The 24,282-nt window shown below is 43.4% G+C and overlaps 1 protein-coding gene across 1 annotated transcript in view; it reads left to right on the top strand.

The window, feature by feature from the left end:
• The first annotated feature begins 14,644 nt into the window (after window positions 1-14,644).
• The window catches only part of LOC138681719 (protein unc-93 homolog A-like), a 106,201-nt gene continuing 96,563 nt past the window's right edge, over window positions 14,645-24,282 (top strand). Inside the window, exon 1 of the mRNA XM_069769504.1 lies at window positions 14,645-14,767. The gene's annotated coding sequence lies outside the window, so the exon portion shown is untranslated. The remainder of the gene's footprint in view (window positions 14,768-24,282) is intronic.

The following is a 24,282-nucleotide window of genomic DNA, read 5'->3' on the forward strand; positions in this document are numbered from 1 at the left end:
TAAATCAATAAAAAAATATCAAATCTACGCATATTTGGTATCGCCGCGCTCAGAATCGCCCGATCTATCAATTAAAAAAAAGTATTAACCTGATCGCTAAACAGCGTAGTGGGAAAAAAATTCGAAACGCCAGAATTACGTTTTTTTGGTCGCCGCGACATTGCATTAAAATGCAATAACGGGTGATCAAAAGAACGTATCTGCACCGAAATGCTATCATTAGAAACGTCATCTCGGCACGCAAAAAATAAGCCCTCAACCGACCCCAGATCATGAAAAATGGAGACGCTACGAGTATCGGAAAATGGCGCAATTTTTTTTTTCTAGCAAAGTTTGGAATTTTTTTTCACCACTTAGATAAAAAATAACCTAGTCATGTTTGATGTCTATGAACTCGTAATGACCTGGAGAATCATAATGGCAGGTCATTTTTAGCATTTAGTGAACCTAGCAAAAAAGCCAAACAAAAAACAAGTGTGTGATTGCACTTTTTTTGCAATTTCACCGCACTTGGAATTTTTTTCCCGTTTTCTAGTACACGACATGCTAAAACCAATGATGTCGTTCAAAAGTACAACTCGTCCCGCAAAAAATAAGCCCTCACATGGCCAAATTGACAGAAAAATAAAAAAGTTATGGCTCTGGGAAGGAGGGGAGCGAAAAATGAACACGGAAAAACGAAAAATCCCCCGGTCATGAAGGGGTTAATGAACAAATAAGTGAATTAAAATCACGCTTTCTAAATAGAGGCTATCCGCCACAGATATTGAAAGAAGCTGAAAACTGCATCAGTAAATTCTCACAAGGAGATTTTTTAAAAAGAAAAAGAAGAGGAAAAGAACCCCTTACTGAGGTAAAAAGCGATGTAGAAAGATTTTCATTTTGTTTCAAACATAGTAACCTAGATAGCATCATACATTCTTCTATACGGAAGTATTAGCACGTGTTACAAACAGATAAAGATCTCATATCTATACATACTAGTACTCCTAAATTTGCATACAAATAATAATTGGTTAACTAGTAATACTCCAGTTGGAAATTACAGGTGCGGTAATTGCAATTTCTGTCATCTCCATATAGCGCATAACCCTATTCAAATTGGTTCCATCACACACAAAATTCAGGATTTTATTTTTTGTAAGAGTAAATTTGGAGTTTACGTTCTATTTTGTCCTTGCCGATATTTTTATATCAGTAAAACAATAAGACCACTAATAACGAGATTTAAAGAGCATTATAATTGGATAATAATGGGCAAAGGTTGCCTAAGGCTAATTCAGCATATCAAAGAGAAACATAACGCTAATCCTAATCTGCTGAATTTCGCTGGCTTAGAGATTGTAAAATACCCTCCGCAAGGAGGTGATCAGAATAAATTATTATTACAAAAAGAAGCCACATGGATTTTGAACACCAATGCGCAAGGTCTGATTGGCCTAAACGATAGGCTAGATATGTCGGTATTTTTATAGTCAAGAGAAAAGGTTAAAACAGGTTAAAGGCTAAAAGAAAAAGTGATATTTATATATATAAAAAATGAAAAAAGTCTGAAATAACATTTAGAGTTATAAGTCTGCATCTAGATATTGATTACTTATTATTAATACACAATCACTGATGGTTTCACTAAACTTTTTTGTAAGTATGTATTTGTATGCACGTCAGAAACCCTTTAAAAAGGAAATGACGTATGGTAATCGATCACCTGGACCCGTCGAAGCACTTATCGTGCGAAACGGCTGTCGTCCTCTCTCCACTCCCGCACCCTCCTGTACACCTGATGTCCTAATGGATGTATGAATATTTTATTCCAATAAAGAGCACAAATATACAGCAAAAGAAGGGTGAGTGCCGCATATTTTTCCTTTTCTGCTTTATTGAAAATCATTTATTAGATTTGTTGGCATAATGTCCCATCTGCTGGCAGTTATTACAGACCACGGGTACTCGAGCGGCCCGGGACTTAGGTCCCACTTGAGAAACCTCCATGGCCTCATGGGAGTCGGACACCTGAATAGGAGACTCCAGAGGACTGGCAAAGGTAGGAGCCAACTGAAACCTCTGCCTAACACTGGGTCAGGTCCAACCTCTGCTCGTTAAAATGGTGGTGGATGCGGGTAGATATAGCTATGAGGTCCTCCAGTGTGGCGGGAATCTTCCTGGTGGCCAAGGCGTCCTTTACATGGTCAGCCAGTCCCTTCCAGTACACAGGAATAAGGACTTTATCCGGCCACTCCAGCTCTGATGCCAAAGTCCGGAAGTAGACGGCAAATTGGCTGACCATGGACGAACCCTGTGTTAATGCCAGCAGTTGGAGCGCTGTATCGTGGGTAACACGAGGTCCCCAAAAGACTTGTCTCAGAGAGTCCAGGAAGCAAGGGGCACTCTGTACCACACGATCATCATGCTTCCACAGCGGCATTGCCCACTTCAACGCCCTGCCTGACAGAAGGGATATGATAAATCCCACTTTATCCCGTTCTGTAGGAAAACGTGCAGCCAGAAACTCTAGATGTATGGTGCTCACGAATCCCCGACTGAGCTTACTGTCACCAGCAAACTTGTCTGGAAGTGGGAGACAGGATAAGGTCGGAGCAGGGGTGGCAGAAAACAAACTGGCTGCAGCTATGATAGCAGCCTATACAGCGACTGACATCCACAGCTGAGGTTGTGCGTCAGGAGCCGCCAATCTACCCTCCTGCTGCTGGATGTACCACTGTTGATGCTGATGGTCCGCCATTTACTAGCCAGACCCTGGGGCTAATATTATGTTAGGGTTGGCGGAACGCACTGAGAATATATGTGTTATAATAGGTGCGTTCGCAACCCAGGGTCCACTGTGCAGGAGAGAAACATGCTGCTAGCAATTGGCGGCACTGTATGGCGGTTTAAGCGAACTCTGTTACTTCACAGAATCGCTACGCGAGGAAAATGCTGTGCCCTGTTAACCTCACAGAGAATCACAGTTACCTAACAGAGCAGAAAGCAAACAGTGGTCATGCAGTCAGCATAACACACAAACAACTCCTTTCTGGTGGAGCCGGAATTCAAGTGGCTATACGCCAGCCCTGAATTCATACACACAAAAGTCCTCACTGGAGGTGCCAGTTTTCTAGGGGCTTATTTCAGCCAACCCTGACCACATGCAGGCATGACCAAAAAGTAGCAAAGCTCATGACATAGGTTGATACTAGCGCATGGCCATGCAAAGCTTTTATAGCTGTAGCAGACAAGGACCTTCCTAGTTATCCAATAGGAGCTGCTACAGGACCTGAGCGTGTGACCCCGGACCTCCAATGGAAAGTCAACCCTTGGGCATGCTCAGTAGAGGAAAAGCAGGACTTAGTCCCAGGAGCATCTGCCCGCTGAAGAATAGTGCTAGTTACAACTGCTAAGCCTGGAAGATCAATAGTAACCAAGCGCACATTATCTGCCTGAGCCAGATGCTGAGACCGACGTCTCCACTGAGCAGGTTCCACTGCAGCTGGAGGAGAATGGGAGACCGCAGCAGACATGGTTCGAGATTCCCCCTGTGCAGCGGTGGAAACTCGACACCTAACACTCATAATGGCTATTGTTGCAGATGAAAAAAGATTACAGATGTCTAATCCCTGCCTATGCATAGGTACAACTCTGTCCCTATCTCAGCAGCGCAACACCTCTCCCTGCTCTGCTTGTGTCCATTGGTACACTGTGTTGAGCATGGGTCATGGGTCTTTAATAGACCCGATAATGCTGTGCGGCCAGGAAATCACAGTAATTCCACAACCAAGATGGCTATGGCATTACTGTAACTGGCAGGTAATCTCTGCATGTTTATTGGCTGTCTAAGACGCGTCAAACATGCGTTGCATATAAAATTTCCCAGAGGAGCCTTGCTTAGTAACAAGCATCTTGAGCACACTGATGCTCGAGCGAGGGATGAGCAGTGACGAGTACACTCGCTTATCACTACTCTATCCACAAAAAAAGCAAGTCTCCACTCAGGTTCATTATTTGTTAAAAAAATATAGGGGACTTCCATGTTACTTGTAGTACAAAGAATCTAGAAAAGCGAAATAGCTCCTCGCCTCCACCCCCAAAACAAATTCAGCAAATTCAAATCCAAATGCCCCTCTCCCTACTGAGCCCGACAGTGTGCCTAAACTGCAGTTAGCATACACATGTTTGACATTTCTCCAAGCAAAGAACAATGCACCATTCAGAACCAGGCAATAGAAGTATGAAACTTTATTAGAGAAAAAAGTATAAAAGCAATTAGCAAAACATAACTAGAGATATGACAGTAATTAAACCAAAGGGTGGAACCACATTTTAAAACACGGCAAAACAATAGGCATACAGATGTAGTATAACGACCTGGTATGCTCAAAGTGCTTGTGCAAAAGGTGCAATTTAATGGCCCTGAAGTAAATATATATATACACTGCTCAAAAAAAACAAAGGGAACACTAAAATCCCACATCCTAGATATCACTGAATGAAATATTCCAGTTGTAAATCTGTATTCATTACATAGTGGATTGTGTTGAGAACAATAAAACCTAAAAATGATCAACGTAAATCACAACTAATATCCCACGGAGGTCTGGAGTTGGAATGTTGCTCAAAATCAAAGTGGAAAATGAAGTTACAGGCTGATCCAACTTCATTGAATATGCCTCAAGACAAGGAAATGATGCTCAGTAGTGTGTGTGTCCTCCACATGCCTGTATGATGATGTGGATGGTCTCCTGAGGGATCTCCTCCCAGACCTAGACTAAAGTATCCGCCAACTCCTGGACAGTCTGTGGTGCAACGTGACATTGGTGGATGGTGCGAGACATGATGACCCAGATGTGTTCAATTGGATTCAGGTCTGGGGAATGAGCGGGCCAGTCCATAGCTTCAATGCCTTCATCTTGCAGGAACTGCTGACTCACTCAAGCCACATGAGGTCTGGCATTGTCCTACATTAGGAGGAACCCAAGGCCAACTGCATCACCATATGGTCTCACAAGGGGTCTGAGGATCTCAGCTCGGTACCTAATGGCAGTCAGGCTACCTCTGGTGAGCGCATGGAGAGCTGTGCAGACCTCCCAAGGAATGCCACCCCACACCATTACTGACCCACTGCCAAACCGATCATGCTGAAGACAGCAGATCGCTCTCCACGGCATCTCCAGACTCTGTCACATCTGTCACATGTGCTCAGTGTGAACCTGCTTTCATCTGTGAAGAGCACAGGGCACCAGTGGCGAATTTGCCAATCCTGATGTTCTGTGGCAAATGCCAAGCATCCTGCACGGTGTTTGGCTGTGAGCACAACCCCCATCTGTGGACATCGGGCACTCAGACCATCCTCATGGAGTTGGTTTCTAACCATTTGTGTAGACCCATGCACATTTGTGGCCTGCTGGATGTCTTTTTGCAGGGCTCTGGCAGGGCTCCTCCTGTTCCTCCTTGCACAAAGGCTGAGGTAGCAGTCCTGCTACTGGGTTGTTGCCCTCCTATGGCCCCCTCCACATCTCCTGTGTACTGGCCTGTCTCCTGGTAGTGCCTCCAGCCTCTGGACACTATGCTGTCAGACAGAGCAAACCTTCTTGCCACAACTCGCATTGATGTGCCATCCTGGATGAGCTGCACTACCTGAGCCACTTGTGTGGGTTGTAGGGTCCGTCTCATGCGACCACGAGTGTGAAAGCACAACCAACATTCAAAAGTGACAAAAACATCAGCCAGAATGCATTGGTACTGAGATGTGGTCTGTGGTCCCCACATGCAGAACCACTCCCTTATTGAGTGTGTCTTGATAATTGCCAATAATTTCCATCTGTTGTCTATTCCATTTGCACAACAGCAAGGGAAATTGATTGTGAAATAGTGTTGCTTCCTAAGTGGACAGTTTTGATTTCACAGAAGTTTGATTTACTTGGAGTTATATTCTGTTGTTTAAGTGTTCCCTTTATTTTTTTGAGCAGTGTATAATTATTAGAGCAATTAAACAGGGTCTAAACATGCAAATGCAAACCAGAAAGGCTGTGTACCAAGACCGGACAGAAAAAGTACAGAGCAACCAGAGTAACCATAAGTAATTACATGCCACGTAGTTACATGTGTAAATGTGGTGCCACCTTTCCTTACGTGCGTTTTGGCACTGTATCTTCTTCCGGGGAGTCTCAGGTCTGTTATTTGTTAAAGAAAATATAGGGGACTTCTATGTTACTTGTAGTACAAAGAATCTAGAAAAGCAAAATAGCTCCTCTCCTCACCCCCAAAACAAATTCAGCAAATTGAAATCCAAATGCCCCTTTCCCTACAGTGTGCCTAAACGGCAGTTAACATCCAAATGATTGGCATTTCTGAAGCGACGAGAGCCAGCCTAACTTACAGGTGCATAAGCTAAGCACAATGTATGGGCACTACAATGTACTGGTCACTGCAACGTACTAGTCACTATGGCAGTTTGCCATTTTCACTCAGCAACATCCATTGCTGCTTGTTTCTGAAAATCACCCATGGAGTCAAAATCATCACCTGTAGATTAATTCCAAAAAGGGTATAATTTCCAAAATGGGGTCACTTGATGGGAGGTTCCACTCTTCTAGGACCTAGTGGCTCTATATATGTAGTCCGCAAACTATTCTAGGAAAATTTGCACCCCAGGAGGCAAATAGCGCTCCTTCCTCCCGAGTCATACCATTTGACTAACAGTAATGTACAGCCACATATGGGGTATTTCTGCATTCAGCAAAAATTGTGGAACACATTTTGGAGCTATATTTACCTACTTTCCAGTGAAAAAATATAAAATCTGGGCCTAAAACAAAATGTTGGTGGCAAAAATGTAGTTATTTTTTTCTTCAGTGCCCAATTGTATAAAATTCTGTGACCCTCCTGTAGTGTCAATATGATCACTGCACCCAGAGATAAATTCATTGAGAGGTGTAGTTTGTAAAATGAGGTCTCTTATGGAGGGTTCTGCTACACTGGCACCTCAGGGGCTCTGCCAGTGTGACATGGCACCCTCAAACTAGTCCAGAAAAATCTGAAGTCCAATACGGCGCTTTGTCCCTTGTGAGGTTTGCACTGGACCTCAAAAGTAGTTTATGCATATGTGGTATCGGCATACTAAGTAGAAATTGAACAGCACATTTTGGGGTCCATTTTCTTCTATTCTTGTGAAAAAAAATTCTTTTTCACAGATCAACGTTGCAAAATTCTGTAAAGCACATGTGAATTCAAGGTACTCACCACACATCTAAACACTTTTATGGAGGGGTCTACTTTTCAAAATGGGTTCACTTGTGAGGGCTTTCCAATGTTTAGGCACATCAGGGCTTCTCCAAATGTGACATGACCCCCAGCAGACCATTCCATCAAAGTCTCCGTTCCAAAACGTCACTCCTTCCTTTCTGAGCCCTGTTGTGTGCCGAAAAAGTAGTTTCCCCCCACATATGGGGGTATCTGTGTTCTTAGGAGAAACTGCACAACAGATTTTGAGGTCAAGTTTCTCCCATTACACTTGTAAAAATTAAAAATTGGGACTAAAAGAACATTTTTGTGGGAAAAATGTGATTTTTCTATTTTCACGACTCTGTTATAATCTTCACTTCACCACACATTTAGGTAAGTTATAATTAATTAGATCAGAGGCACATATGAATCCTCTCAAGGACAGAAAAACTCCCAACAATATATATGCAATTAGAAAAAAGGAGTCACAAGCTGCCAATTTTAGTAGATAAAACTTATTTGTAACATTTATTAAATAACATCATGTATTAAGATAATCAGATAAACTGATAGTACAAGAACATATAATCCATATAGGATTACTATGTGAACAACGGATGCAGGTAACAAAACCACACACCACACCAAATACAATACGACTTGAGGTCACAGGTTCAATGGAGTAAGTATACTATATTTTTTCTAATTGCATACATCTAGGTAAGTTCCCTGAGGTGTCTAGTTTCCAAAATTCTGTCACTTGTGGGAGGTTCCCACTGTTTAGGCACATCAGGGACTCTGCAAACTCAACTTGGCATCTGCTAATTATTCCATTTTTTTAATTCAAAAAGTCAAATGGCGCTCCTTCCCTTCCAAGCCTTGCTGTGAGGCCTCGGACTAAGCCTTGGATGAAACATGCATTGGGGCTTGTAGGCCATGCCACACGTACTCTACCCCCTTCTATTGACATACCATCTAGACATAAGTAATTACTTATCTTTTATTTTTCACTAAATCATTTACTAATAGTCATAGCACTATGCTCACTGACTAGTGGTAGGGTCCTCACCTGTTTAGTGTTTTTTCAAAAAAATACATTGTACATATGTACTGGCACCAGTTTCAGGAATACTCTGTTTTTGTTATATATATGTTTTTCAGATTTACATATTTTTAGTTATTTTAAGATAAAATGTTACTTTTTATGAGACCCATTTTTGCACTCTCTTTACTTGTGTTGGTTAACAGTAGTTTTACTCCAAATATTGGGTATCAGCATACTCAGCAGAAATTGCAAAACAAATTGTATGGTGCAATTTCTCCATTTACCCTTATGAAAATGAAAAATATAGGGCTAAATTTGAGGGGAAAATTAGATTTTTTTATTTTCATGGCTCAATGTTATAAACTTCTGTGAAGCACCTGGGGGTTCAATGTGCTCATCACACAACTAGATAAGTTCCATGAGGGGCCTAGTTTCCAAAATGGTGTCACTTGTTGGGGCTTTCCATCATTTAGGCACATTAGGGGCTCTCCAAATGCGACACGGCATCCACTAATTATTCCAGCAAATTTTGCATTAAAAAAGTGAATTGGCACTCCTTACCTTCCAAGCCTTGCCGTGCTCCCAAACAGTAGTTTTCATCCACATATTGGGTATCGGTATACTAAGGAGAAATTGAACAACAAATGGTATGGTCCATTTTCTCCTGTTACCCTTGTGAAAATAAAAAAATTGGGTCCAAGTTAACATTTTTGTAAAACAAAGATAAATGTTCATTTTTTCCTTCCACATTACATTAATTCCTGTGAAGCACCTGAAGGGTTATTAAATTTCTTGAATGTGGTTTTGAGCACCTTGAGGGGTGCAGTTTTTGTCATGGTGTCATTTTTGGGTATTTTCTGCCACCCCTCAAAGTCACTTCAAATGTAATGTGGTCCCTAAAAAAAGGTTTTGTAAATTATCTTGGAAAAATGAGAAGCCACTGATCAACTTTTAACCCTTATAACTTCCTGATAAAAGAAATATGTTTAAAAAATTGTGCTAATGTAAAGTAGACATGTGGGAAATGTTATTTATTAACTATGTTGTTTGACATAACTCTCTGATTTAAGGGCATAAAAATTAAAAGTTTGAAAATAGCAAAATGTTCACATTTTTTTTTTACCAAATCTCCATTTTTTTCCCAAATAAATGCAAGTCATATATCGAACAAATGTTACCACTATCATGAAGTACAATATGTCACGATAAAACATTATGAGAATCAGTGGGATTCATTGAAGCATTCCAGAGTTATTACCTCATAAAGTGACACTGGTCAGAACTGTAAAATGTGGCTTAGTCATGAAGGTGACAAAAGGCTTGGTGCGAAGGGGTTAAGTTATGTGCCAAGGCTTGTTAAAGGGTGGATACTGACACCAGCTTAGCATTCTCCACAAAGAGAGACCTCCTTGATAAACTACTTTTGATCCCCTCATGAATCCCTATATGGGAAGAAACGCGTCGGTTGGTGGTCTCAAGCTTCTTTGCATGGCCCTTATGAATGGACTAAGTATAGGAGATGGTGTTGGTCTCCATGTCCTGATGGGCGGAATATAGGGTGTATGTAGGAGTTGAAAGTGATCTATGGGTGAGATTGTTCTATTTATTTAAGAATCTCCATGATTATGACTACAGCTTCATACCACTTTTGGGTTGTCTACTTATAAGCAAATAGAATCACATTTTTTGCTCTATGTTTTATGTGACCACTATGGTAATTGAGAGTTTTTTTCTGCTGTTCACTAGGGTTGAGCGAAACGGGTCGAAATTTTTCAAAAGTCGCCGACTTTTGGCAAGGTCGGGTTTCATGAAACCCGACCCGACCCCAGTGTGGGGTCGGCCATGAAGTCGGCGATCTTTTGAATCTAGAATCGGAATTCCGATACCGATTCCCGATATGTTTAAGATATCGGGAATTGGTATCGGAATTCAGATTTAAGTGTAAAATAAAGAATTAAAATAAAAAATATCGCAATACTTACCCTCTGACGCGCCCTGGTACTAACCGGGAACCTTCCTTCCTTAGAATCAGCCTTCCAGGACCCTGCGGTGAAGTCGCGGTGAGGCTCACCCTCGGACGCGCCCTGCTTCTTTCCGGCAGCCTTCCTTCCTAAGAATCAGCCCTTCCAGGACCTTCGGTGACGTCGCGGGTGACGTCGCGGCTTGTGATTGGCCGCGCGAGCGGTCACATGGGCGGCCGCGCGGCCAATCACAAGCCGCGACGTCACCGCGACGTCACCGCAAGGTCCTGGAAGGCTGATTCTAAGGAAGGAAGGTTCCCGGTTAGTACCAGGGCGCGTCAGAGGGTAAGTATTGTGATATTTTTTATTTTAATTCTTTATTTTACACTAAAATATGGATCGCAGGGCCTGAAGGAGAGTTTCCGCTCCTTCAGACCCTGGGAACCATGGAAACCCAATGCACTGCATTGGGTTTCGGGTTTCGTCCGACCCCGACTTTTTTATAGGATCGGCCGATTTCACTCGACCCGACTTTTTCAAAAGTCGGGTTTCGTGAAACCCGACCCGATCCTATAAAAGTAAAGGTCGCTCAACCCTACTGTTCACTTTTCACCTACTGCTTTCTGTGCCGTTCATAGCTGTTTGTAGGGAGTAATATTTATTCTTCTTTTCAGCCTTAAGGTACTTTTATAGCTACATGGTCTTTTGATCATTTTGTATGTTATGATGTGTTGTGTGTTGTTTTTAAACTTGTAAGAATAAAAGTTAGATTTTAAAAGTTTTTTTTCATTAGTAGCCCCCTTTTTTGCTATAGCTATCATTTTCTCTATCGGGGCATCGGTTGTTTTCCGATTTTTGGTCCTTTTACTAAAAGTGACCATGTGCTGTACTACTGCACCATTTCTACATCACATTCACACACATTGTATAACATGCACGTATCGTTTCTATTCATCTGTCCTTGCTGCCATGATAAGCAACTCCCTCTTTTTCCTCCACCCATCATCACAGGTGCAATTATTTCACTTCATTGTGCTGTCTGCAATGTCTCTTGATTCTGCTGGCCTCTGATAGGTGGGTGTCATGTACAGATAGTATAGGGAAATTGGTTGTTCTCTGCTCCATAATAATTTTTCACACTGAAGGCATCAAAACTATGAATTAACACATGTGGAATTATATACTTAACAAAAAAGTGTGCAACAATTGAAAATATGTCTTATATTCTAAGTTCTTCAAAATAGCCACATTTTGCTTTGATGACTGCTTTGCACACTCTTGGCATTCTCTTGATGATCTTCAAGAGGTAGTCACCGGAAATGGTCTTCCAACAATCTTGAAGGAGTTCCCAGAGATGCTTAGCACTTGTTGGCCCTTTTGCCTTCACTCTGCGGTCCAGCTTACCCCAAACCATCTCGACTGGGTTCAGGTGTGGTGACTGTGGAGGCCAGGTCATCTGGTGTAGCACCCCATCACTCTGGTGTGTTTGGGGCCATTGTCATGTTGAAAAATAAATGATGGTCCAACTAAACGCAAATCGGATGGAATAGCATGCCGCTGCAAGATGCTGTGGTAGCCGTGCTGGTTCAGTATGCCTTCAATTTTGAATAAATCCTCAATGCTTCACGGTGAGAACCAGGCATGTAGAGTTCATCCGTTCACCTTTTCTGTGTCGCACAGAGACACAGTGGTTGGAACCAAATATCTCAAATTTGGACTCATCAGACCAAAGCACAGATTTGCACTGGTCTAATGTCCATTCCTTGCGTTCTTTAGCCCAAACAAGTCTCTTCTGCTTGTTGCCTGTCCTCGGCAGTGGTTTCCTAGCAGCTATTTTACCATGAAGGCCTGCTGCACAAAGTCTCCTCTTAACAGTTGTTTTAGAGATGTGTCTGCTGCTAGAACTCTGTGTGGCATTGACCTGGTCATTTCTGAGGCTGGTGACTCAGATAAACTTATCCTCAGAAGCAGAGTTGACTCTTGGTCTTCCTTTCCTGGGGCGGTCCACATGTGAGCCAGTTTCTTTGTTGCGCTTGATGGTTTTTGCCACTGCACTCGGGGACACTTTTAAAGTTTTCCCAATTTTTTGGACTGACTGACCTTCATTTATTAAAGTAATAATAGCCACTCGTTTATCTTTACTTAGCTGCTTTTTTCTTGCCATAATACAAATTCTAACAGTCTATTCAGTAGGACTATCAGCTGTGTATCCACCAGACTTCTGCACAACACAACTGATGGTCCCAACTCCATTTATAAGGCAAGAAATCCCACTTATTAAACCTGACAGGGCACACTTGTGAAGTGAAAACCATTTCCGGTGACTACCTCTTTAAGCTTATCAAGAGAATGCCAAGAGTGTGCAAAGCAGTCATCATAGCAAAAGGTGGCTACTTTGAAGAACCTAGAATATAAGACATATTTTCAGTTGTTGTACACTTTTTTGTTAAGTATATAATTCCACATGTGTTAATTCATAGTTTTAATGCCTTCAGTGTGAATTTACGATTTTCATAGTCATGGAAATACAGAAAAATCTTTAAATGAGAAGATGTGTCCAAACTTTTGGTCTGTACTGTATATGTAATGGGCATAACTACCAGGGTAGCAATCATAATCTTTGGATACAGCAGATGGCGTACAGTATCTCCATCCGAAAGTACTCTATGCGAGTGCAGCGCCCCAGAGACCTGGTCGTTGCAGTATGGCACTCTGCCGCTAAGGGGAGTAGCAGTACGTCTGATGGCACTAAGGAGTTCTCCTGACCAGGTATTACCAGAACACATTACACTTCACACTCCGGCCACTAGGGGGAGAAAAAGGCTTTATTTATTGGGCCACTCCTCACACTGGTAAAACTAGGGGCTGAGGAGGAAGTTAGTCAGAAGCTGACTGGGTTGGAACCAGGCAACATCCCGTGGCAGGGGGTGTTGCAGGGAGAAGGCAAAGGGGGGCCCCTGTCGGGCGTGGGAACCTGGCAGGTGCCTAGCGAACAGAACAGAACGTAACAGAACTGCGCCTGCACACCCTGTGGTGGTATCCTAAGAAAGAGACACGAAGGGAAGGATATTGTGGAACCGTGTAAACGAGATCAAGCACAAAGGAGAGCCAGTAAGAGTCGTGCCAAGATAGAGAGAGGCAACATCTTACTGAGGCACGTAGTCGGTGGCCGGAACACCGTAGGAGTAACTGACTTCAGGCCTTACTTCAAACTCCGCTGGACAGCTAGTCATAGGTTGGCTGTCTACCTTACTACACCTATGAAGACATAGGGGGCAACATTGGGAGAGGGGCGTCTCTAGGGTCACAGAAGACCTCCAAGCCTTCCCATCATACAGGTGGCGTCCTAGCCATAACATACCTGGGGGACGTTAGAAACTAGTTACATCTGGAACCAAAGAATGAGAGAGAGAGCTGTAGAGAACGAACGAACGAACGAGAACAGCAGTTGTGAGGACTATTCCGAATGCTCAGCAGGATAGGACTACAACACACAGGCGCTATTGGTAGGCAACGATTTCCATCTGTGAAGGAAACTCTGGATGTGCCCATCGGACCGGCCGGTCTCTGAGAGCCCTGTTAAACGTACTCTGGATTGAGGATCCTGAAGCCATCAGTAAAGAGGTAAAGAGACTGCAACCTGGTGTCCTAATTATTGACTGCACCTCACACCATCGCCACCTACACCACTGGGAAGCCCTGGGGACATACTTCACCTGTGGGAAGTTATACCATCCGGCTGCCATTCCATCACCCCAGCGGACCCCATAGCAGCGTCGGTCACCCTGACCGAACACCACAGGTGGCGTCACGAACCCCTGACAGACTGTTCTACTACTTTCATTGGACGCCCCTTAGCAGGGTCGCGGACCGGGTCTCGCCACCGTGACAGCCGCAGAACCGAACCAGAGAGGCCCGGTACCGAAACGCGTGGCCCTGTGTCTGGGGGCGATCCACGATGAAAGGAGAAAGCAAAAGAGAGCAAAGGAAGATATAATACAGATTTAATCAAGACATAAGAAAGGGATGTAAGAGACTGATGACTGTCAGGAAGATGAAGACATCAATTAAGACTCACTGCTGAATAATGCGGTCACGTGAAAAACCACCAGACAAAGGAAACCTGTAAGTGGATATTAGTTCAAAGGTGTCTCTTTTACAGCTATGTGTTTTTTTTTTTTTTTGGCATTTTTTATAATATATTTTTTATAATTTGAATAGATTTACAGAGATCTTCTATTCACATGAGATGAAATATGATACATAAATGCTAGCAATTATACACGATTGAAGGTATGCTTACATGAGTTGAAGTAGTGTGAAGCAGCTTTCCAAGAAAGTGTTGACTGAGACAAGGAAAGGTGTAACCTAGAGCATATATTGCTATAATTTAAAGGTGTGCGTCACAATGCTTTGACTATAAAAGCTGACTTCATGATGCAGAACTGAGCTTGTGTCTGACAGAGCAATACATATTTTTTGAAAACTGCCAATCATTAATTCACGTGCAATATCCTAACCAAGAATCCATTCTGGAGTAAAAGTGAGTGCTTCTTTCCTTTCTTTTTGGTCTATGTTATGCTTTTACATATTTACTACATCAGTGATATTAAATTAATGTGGCTGTTTTTTTTTTTAAATGTAACTAGATTATTTTACTTAACTATTATGTGTTGAAATAATATTGTACTGACAACTGACAGTTTGATAGATATTCAAATAGTTTGGAATAGTCACAGAAATGCATTGAATACTATTCACCCAGTACCCAGGTGGAAGGTGTAGCTAGTGACCTAGGGTTCAAGAGGCCAGATAGCCATAAAAGAGAATAACACTGTTAGAAGGGTGCTAATGAACTTCATTGGTTCCATATTGCTTGAAGGTTACTGAACATTAATGTGAAAAAGTTAAAGCTATGTTACTATACAAGTTAATACTTGACTTGCTTCGTGAACTTGATCATTATTTTGTCTTTTAACCTCTTGCAAAAAGTTTTTTTTTTTAATTACATGGGTTTTCCATCTCTAATTTTTTGTTATAGCATTCAGTGGACTCTAATAAAAATAAAGCATAGTCACCTTTCTGAAGGCAGCAACTTCTTTTGTAACTGAGCCCTAGATACACGCTAGCCTCAGTTCTCCTTTCAGTGGTGCAACCAATGCTGCAACCAATCATGTCCACTATGGATAGTGATAGACTGCAGCTGCCACATGTCCATAAGAGAGAATAGGATGAACAAAGCAGGTTTGTGCAGATCACTTTCTGGCTGTAGGGACATGTGCCTGCAAGTGTGAAAAACACATTTACATATGTATCTGGTAGAACAGAAAGCAGTAATAGCTTAACAAAAAATCTTAGTTTACACTCCTCCCAGACTTGTAAAATATATGGCCAGCTTTGGCATTATTGTGTTTTCCAATGTCTTAAGCAGGTTTAATGTTTCATAGTATTGTGTTGGCTTGATCTGCATTTACACTGATAAATAATCGTGAATGAGTGTTCTTAAAAATATTCATTTTATGACCATCTTTCAGTGTAAACAGGCTGATGATCTCCTGATGAACGAGACAAACGGAAAAGATCATTGTTCTCAGCGGTGAATTGTCCTATGTAAAAAGGACTCACTGTGCCGAGAACTATGGCAGCCTTGGTGTTCAGAGCAATCTATTATGGTTAGCTCAGTGCACAATATTTACTTTTGTCTGCCTATGTAAACAGGTTAATAAATGATGGCCAATCAGTTAAATTTTACCAACCGACAGTTGTTTAGCGCAGTCGGTCTGTGTAAATGGACCCTTAAGGTACCGTCACACCGAACGATATCGTTAACGATATCGTTGCTTTTTGTGACGTAGCAACGATATCGTTAACAAAATCGTTATGTGTGACAGTGACCAACGATCAGGCCCCTGCTGGGAGATCGTTGGTCGCTGGGGAAAGTCCAGCACTTTATTTTGTCGCTGGATCTCCCGCTAACATCGCTGAATCGGCGTGTGCGACGCCGATTCAGCGATGTTGTCACTGGTAACCAGGGTAAACATCGGGTTACTAAGCGCAGGGCCGCGCTTAGTAACCCGATGTTTACCCTGGTTACCGTTGTAAATGTAAAAAAAACAAACACTACATACTTACATTCCCGGTGTCTGGTCATGTCCCCCGCCGTCAGCTTCCCGCACTGACTGGTGAGCGCCGGCCGGCCGTAAAGCACGCTGTGCAGCGGTGACGTCACCGCTGTATTTTACGGTCGGCGCTCAGTCAGTGCGGGAAGCTGAAGGCGAGGGAGATGACCAGACACCGGGAATGTAAGTATGTACTGTTTTTTTTTTTTACTTTTACAATGGTAACCAGGGTAAACATCGGGTTACTAAGCGCGGCCCTGCGCTTAGTAACCCGATGTTTACCCTGGTTACCCAGGGACTTCAGCATCGTTGGTCGCTGGAGAGCTGTCTGTGTGACAGCTCTCCAGCGACCAAACAGCGACGCTGCAGCGATCGACATCGTTGTCGGTATCGCTGCAGCGTCGCTTAGTGTGACGGTACCTTTAGTTATTTTTCAGTTGATACTTCCATGTAAATTGACATGGAATTGTGAAGCAGCCCACTAGGTGCCCTGATTGTAGGGTGTTTGCCTACATTATAATAATTATGGTAGCTAAAATCTGTATGAAAAGATATGCATATATGTGTACAAGCCTCATATATATTCTGCCTATTATGGAGGAGCCTGTCCCGTCATCATATAATATAAGATAGGAAAACATGTACAAAGAACAATGCTGAAGGTAAATGTTACAATAGATGAGTAAAGAAGCTGTTGTACCAAAACACGCTTACCAGATCGCTAAAGGAGAGAATAGAATATATGCATATTTATATAAATATGCCTTTGTTTCTCACTGCGGTTTAGAATTACATTTTTTTACCCTTGTTGATATTATACCTAACATAGCTGGCAGCTTTTTTGTAGTACTTATTTTATTTATGTCTTCTGGCTTTTTGTACCCCGAAAGTGGATATGGGTATTATTGGTATCCTGCTGAGTTATGTTGCATGTTCAGTATCATGTCACGTTACTAATATCTTATTGAACCACGCTAAACATTTAGTATCATGTTACGTTACTAATATCTTATTGAGTCATGTTACTTGTTTAGTATAATTTTACATTACTAGTATCCTGTTGAGTCATGCTACATGTTTAGTATCATGTTATGGTACTAGTATCTTATTGAATCATGCTACGTGTTTAGTGTCATGTTACGTTACTAGTATCTTATTGAGTCATGTCACATGTTTATCATCATGTTACGTTACTAGTATCTTATTGAATCATGTTACATGTTTAGCATCATGTTGCGTTACTAGTATCTTATTGAGTTGTTACATGTTTATTATTATTTATTTATATAGCACCATTGATTCCATGGTGCTGTACATGAGAAGGGGTTACATACAAATTACAGATATCACTTACAATAAGCAAACTAACAATTACAGTCTGATACAGAGGGGTGATGACCCTGCCCTTGTGGGCTTACATTCTACAGGATGGTGGGAATAAAGGCAATAGGTTGAGGGTTGTAGGAGCTCCGGTGTTGGTGAGGCGGTAGCTTCAGTAGTGGTAAGGAGGCAGCGGGGTCAGTGCAGGCTGTAAGCTTTCCTGAGGGGGGGGTTTTCAGGTTCTGCCTGAAGGATCAAAATGTGGTTGATAGTCGGATGTGTTGGGGCAAAGAATTCCAGAGGATGGGGGATATTCTGGAGAAGTCTTGGAGATGGTTGGGTGAGGAGTGGATAAGTATGGAAGAAAGAAGGCGGTCTTGGGAGGACTGGAGATTACATGAGGGAAGATATCGTGAGATTAGTTCAGAGATATATGGAGGAGACTGGTTATGTATGGCTTTGTAGGTCAGTATAAGTAATTTGAACTGGATACGCTGAGGGAATGGGAGCCAGTGAAGAGATTTGCAGAGGGGGGAAGCGGAGGAGTAGCAAGGAGAGAGATGAATTAGTCGGGCAACAGAGTTAAGGATGGACTGGAGAGGTGCAAAGGTGTTAGCAGGGAGACCACAGAAAAGGATGTTGCAGTAGTCAAGGAGGGAGATGATAAGGGCATGCACAAGCATTTTAGTAGATTGACGGTTGAGGAAAGGACAGATTCTGGAGATATTTTTGAGCTGGAGGCGACAGGAGGTGGAAAGAGCTTGGATGTGCGGTTTGAAGGACAGGGCAGAGTCAAGGGTTCTTCTGGTATGAGGGAAAGCGTGATGTCGTTAATTGCGATAGATAGGTCAGGTATGGAAGATCTATGAGATAGAGGAAAGATGATGAGTTCATATTTGTCCACATTGAGTTTGAGGAAGTGAGAGGAGAAGGAGGATATGGCTGATAGACACTCCGGGATTCTGTACAGCAGAGCAGTGACGTCCGGGCAAGAAAGGTAGATCTGAGTGTCATCAGCATAAAGGTGGTACTGGAATCCATGGGACTTTATGAGTTGTCCCACGCCAAGTGTGTGGATTGAGAAGAGTAGAGGTCCTAGAACAGAGCCTTGGGGGCTCCAACAGAGAGAGGGTGGGATGAGGAGGTAGTGTGGGAGTGGGAGACGCTGAATGTGTGGTTGGAAAAGTATGAGGAGATCCAGGATAGGGCGAGGTCTTTGATGCCAAAGGAGGAGAGGATCTGTAGTAGGAGGCAGTGGTCAACTGTGTCAAAAGCAGAGGACAGATCTAGAAGGAGGAGAAGAGTATTGTCCGTTAGCTTTGGCTGTAAGTAGGTCATTAGTGATTTTGGTCAGTGCTGTGTCAGTTGAGTGATGGGGCAGAAACCAGATTGTAGATTGTCAAAGAGCAAGTTAGATGAGAGGTAGGAGGAAAATTCAGCATGGACGTGCTGCTCCGGGAGTTTGGAAGCAAATGTGAGCAGCGATATTGGGTGATAGCTGGACATTGGGTCGAGGGTTGGATTTTTAAGGATAGGTGTGATTGTGGCATGTTTGAAAGCAGAAGGGAAGGTGCCAGAAGTTAGTGATAGGTTGAAGAGGTGGGTTAGGGATAGGATAAGAGTGGTGGTGAGGTTGGGGAGGAGGTGGGATGGGATGGAGTCAAGCGCACAGGTGGTGAGGTGCGATTTGGAGAGGAGACAATTAAACCCCCCTTCAGTGATCTTGGAGAAGGAGGTTATGAGGTTTGGGCATTGGTCAGGTATACAAAGGGGTTGTGGTGATTGAACAATGAAGACTTGCCTTGTTTGGACGGTCTTATTTTTAAAGTGAGCGGCAAAGTTCTCAGCAGAGATGAGATAGGTTGGAGGGGGCAGTGGGGGGTGGAGGAGGGAGTTATAGGTTTTGAATAACTGTTTGGGGTTATAGGATAGGGAGGATACGAGGGTTGTGAAGTAGGCCTGTTTAGCAGAGGTGAGAGCAGATTTAAAAGATAGTGTTGCCTGTTTGAATGCAGTGAAGTCGTCTTGCGAATGTGTTTTCTTCCAATGCCGCTCTGCAACCCTGGACAGTTGCCGGAGCTCTTTAGTGGTGTTATTGTGCCAGGATTGTCTATTGATACGTCGCACTCCGCCATGAACGAGAGGGGCGACCGTGTCATTAGCTGATGCGAGAGTGGCATTGTAGAAAGCAGTGGCAGTGTCTGTGTTGTGGAGTGAGGATACGGATGTCAGTGGTAGGATAGAGACAGAGAGCGTGTGGGAGTCTAGGTGTGAAAGGTTTCTGCGGTGGTGCGCATGTTGCAGGACATGGGTGACCGGTGAGGAGGACAGGGATGAGAAAGTGAGCAGATGGTGGTCGGATAGAGGGAGTGGGGAGGTGTTGAAGTTAGATAGAAAGCAGAGACGGGTGAAGACCAGGTATAGGGTATATCCGTCTGTGTGGGTGGCTATTGAGTAAGTCCAAACGATGAAGTAAGGGACAGAAATTTGGAGGCTGTTGACTGAGGGGTATCAGTGGGGATGTTGAAGTCACCCATAATGATGGTGGGAATGTCAGCAGAGAGAAAGTGAAGAAGCCAGGTGGAGAATTGGTCAATAAAGGCAGTGGCCGGACCTGAAGGTCGGTATATGATGGCCACTTGGAGGTTGGAGGGAGAGTAGATGCGGACAGAGTGGACTTCAAAAGAGGGGAGGGTAAGGGAGGGTAGAGGTGGGATTGGGCTAAAGGAGCAGTTAGAAGAAAGGAGAAGACCCACTCCTCCCCCATGTCTGTTGCCAGGACGAGGGGTGTAGGTGAAGTGAAGGCCACCATAACACAGCACATCAGGGGAGGCGGTGTCAGAGGGTGTTAGTCATGTTTCTTTGAGGCCAAGGAAGGCAAACTTGTGAGAGAGAAAAAGGTCATGAATCACATGAAGCTTATTGCAGATTGAGCGGGAATTCCAGAGTGCTCCAGAGAGAGGGAGCAGGGGGGTGGGTTTCAGGGGCATCTTGACATCTTGAGTCATGTTACATGTATAGCAAAATGTTATGTTACTACTATCCTTTTCATTCATGTTACATGTTTAGCATCATTTCACGTTACTAGTATCTTATTGAGACACGTTACATGCTTAGTTTCATAGAAAAAAACTGTGCTATATAAAAAATGTATAACCTTTATTAATATAAACTAAAATACTGGTGCACACAAAACACAATACTATCACCAAAAGACAAAAAAAATACTAAATAGAAAAGGCCAAGGCTGGTGCCTGGCCCTATTCTAAAAATCAAGAACACCCTACATGGCTGCGGAGGTTGGCGCCATTAATCCTGCACAATGGCATTCCCGCTCACTGTCCCTTCTAACCCTTAGTAAACCCTGTGGGAAAAGGGTGAAAAAGCCTTAATACAATGGTTGAATGTGGACCACTGGGGAGGGAGGAGGATAACGAAGTAATCTGATTAAAGATTAGGGGCCAATAGTTTTTCTGACCCTATCCTGTCCCTGCCTCACAGCAGAGGTTGGCACCCTATTTCAAAAAATGACAAGTATGGCACCCCCATAACTCTTATTGAGTTATGTTACATGTTTAGCATCATCTCACGTTACTAGTATCTTATTGAGACACGTTACATGTTTAGTTTCATAGAAAAAAAACTGTGCTATATAAAAAATGTATAACCTTTATTAATATAAACTAAAATACTGGTGCACACAAAACACAATACTATCACCAAAAGACAAAAAAAAATACTAAATAGAAAAGGCCAAGGCTGGTGCCTGGCCCTATTCTAAAAATCAAGAACACCCTACATGGCTGCGGAGGTTGGCGCCATTAATCCTGCACAATGGCACTCCCGCTCACTGTCCCTTCTAACCGTTAGTAAACCCTGTGGGAAAAGGGTGAAAAAGCCTTAATACAATGGTTGAATGTGGACCACTGGGAGGGAGGAGGATAACGAAGTAATCTGATTAAAGATTAGGGGCCAATAGTTTTTCTGACCCTATCCTGTCCCTGCCTCACAGCAGAGGTTGGCACCCTATTTCAAAAAATGACAAGTATGGCACCTCCATAACTCTTATTGAGTTATGTTACATGTTTAGCATCATCTCACGTTACTAGTATCTTATTGAATCATGTTACATGTTTAGCATCATGTCACGTTACTATATATTGAAAGCACCTGTCAGGTGTAGAAAAGGCAGTCTTCTCCTTGGCATTTGGAGACAGGAGAATTTGCCAGTACCCTTTCATTACATCCAGGGTGCTGATGTACCTGGCTGACCCTAACCTCTCAATAAACTCATCTACACAGGGCATTGGATACTCATCGGCTCCATTCGGCTTCAGCACCAGGACAATAGGTAACAGCCGCTCTTTGACTCCTCGATGACACTCAGGCTCAACATTCTCTTTACCTCCTGGGAGATTACCTCACGGCGAGGTTCAGAAATCCGATACGGTCTTTGGTTCACCCTCACACATGGTTCAGTCAGGATCAAGTAGTCCACCACCTGCATACATCCTGGTAACTACGAAAACAGGTCTCGGTTCCACTAAAGCAGCTCATAGCACTGTGTTTCTGAGCCGGCGACAGTGTCTCTGCTACTGTCATATCCTCGACATCGGCTTCAGGATGGGACCCTTGGTGCTTCTATCGGATCCCTGTCTCACCACGGTTTCAGCAGGTTAATGTGGTACACTTGGTACAGTTTCCTTCTCCCTGGTTGGTGGACCTTATAGTAGACATAACTCAACTTCTCGACCACCTTGTATGGTCCTAGCCACTTGGCCAGGAATTTACTTTCCATGGTGGGGATTAACAAGAACACTTGGTCCCCAGGGCTAAACTGTCTCAACCTCACGGCCCGATTGTAGACCCTCGCCTGGGCTTCTTGTGCTTGAAGGAAACTCTCCTTCACAATTGGCATCACCCTTGTGATTCGGCCCTGCATTTGGGCCACATGCTGGATGATGCTCCGATGAGGTGAAACTTCTGCTTCCCAAGTCTCCAGTGCAATATCTAGAAGTCCCTGGGGACAGATCGAACGATGAGAACCCCATAGAGGCCTGTGGGACTTCCCTGATGGAGAACAGTAGGTTTGGTAGGAGGCAATCCCAATCTTGAACATCCTTCTCCATGACCTTCTTCAGCATGGTCCGCAAAGTCTTATTGAATCTCTCAACCAGGCCGTCTGTCTGCGGATGGTACACCGATGGCCTAAATTGGGTAATCTGGAGGGTGTTGCACAACTCCCTCATTACCTTGGATATAAACGGTGTCCCCTGGTCCATCAGGATCTTCTTCAGCAGGCCCATCCAGGAGAAAATATGGACTAGCTCTCATGCTATAGTCCATGTGGAGGAGTTTCTTAGGGGTACCGCTTCCAGGGTACCATGTAGCGTAGTCCATTACCACGAGGATGTATTGATGACCCCTGGCAGACTTAACTAAGGGCCTGACCAGGTCCATGGCAACTTGGTCGAATGGGACTTCAATTATGGGAAATGGAACTAGGGACCTACGCAAGTGGGATAAAGGGGCAGTTAGCTGATGGATAGGATAGGAGGGGCAGAAATTAACAATGCCCCTGTGACACCCAGGTGTTGTGAATTCTGTGGCAGAGCTCCCTCCTGTGGTCACAAGTGGTACTTCGGCTGATTCTCTCTGGGAGCTTCCGTTTGTGGAGGAAAGTGGTACTGCGGCTTCTGAGTTTCCTCCCTCAGGGGATCTGGTGAGGTCGTTAGGTGCTTCTCTACTTAACTCCACCTAATGCTTTGATCCTGGCTTCCTGTCAATGTTCCAGTGTTGGACTTGTTTTTCCCTGGATCATTCCTGTGGCCTGCTGCTCTGCATAGGTAAGTTCTTCTTTGCTATTTGTTTGCTATTTTTTCTGTCCAGCTTGTCTAATTGTTTTGCTGGAAGCTCTGGGACGCAAAGGGTGTACCTCCGTGCCGTTAGTTCGGTACGGAGGGTCTTTTTGCCCCCTTTGCGTGGTTTTCTTTAGGGTTTTGTGTAGACCGTAAAGTTATCTTTCCTATCCTCGCTCTGTTAAGAAAGTCGGGCCTCACTTTGCTGAATCTATTTCATCCCTACGTTTGTCTTTTCATCTTAACTCACAGTCATTATATGTAACATAGTAACATAGTTAGTAAGGCCGAAAAAAGACATTTGTCCATCCAGTTCAGCCTATATTCCATCATAATAAATCCCCAGATCTACGTCCTTCTACAGAACCTAATTGTATGATACAATATTGTTCTGCTCCAGGAAGACATCCAGGCCTCTCTTGAACCCCTCGACTGAGTTCGCCATCACCACCTCCTCAGGCAAGCAATTCCAGATTCTCACTGCCCTAACAGTAAAGAATCCTCTTCTATGTTGGTGGAAAAACCTTCTCTCCTCCAGACGCAAAGAATGCCCCCTTGTGCCCGTCACCTTCCTTGGTATAAACAGATCCTCAGCGAGATATTTGTATTGTCCCCTTATATACTTATACATGGTTATTAGATCGCCCCTCAGTCGTCTTTTTTCTAGACTAAATAATCCTAATTTCGCTAATCTATCTGGGTATTGTAGTTCTCCCATCCCCTTTATTAATTTTGTTGCCCTCCTTTGTACTCTCTCTAGT

Source organism: Ranitomeya imitator, chromosome 5 (assembly GCF_032444005.1).
Source record: "Ranitomeya imitator isolate aRanImi1 chromosome 5, aRanImi1.pri, whole genome shotgun sequence".
Classification (NCBI taxonomy): Eukaryota; Metazoa; Chordata; class Amphibia; order Anura; family Dendrobatidae; genus Ranitomeya; species Ranitomeya imitator.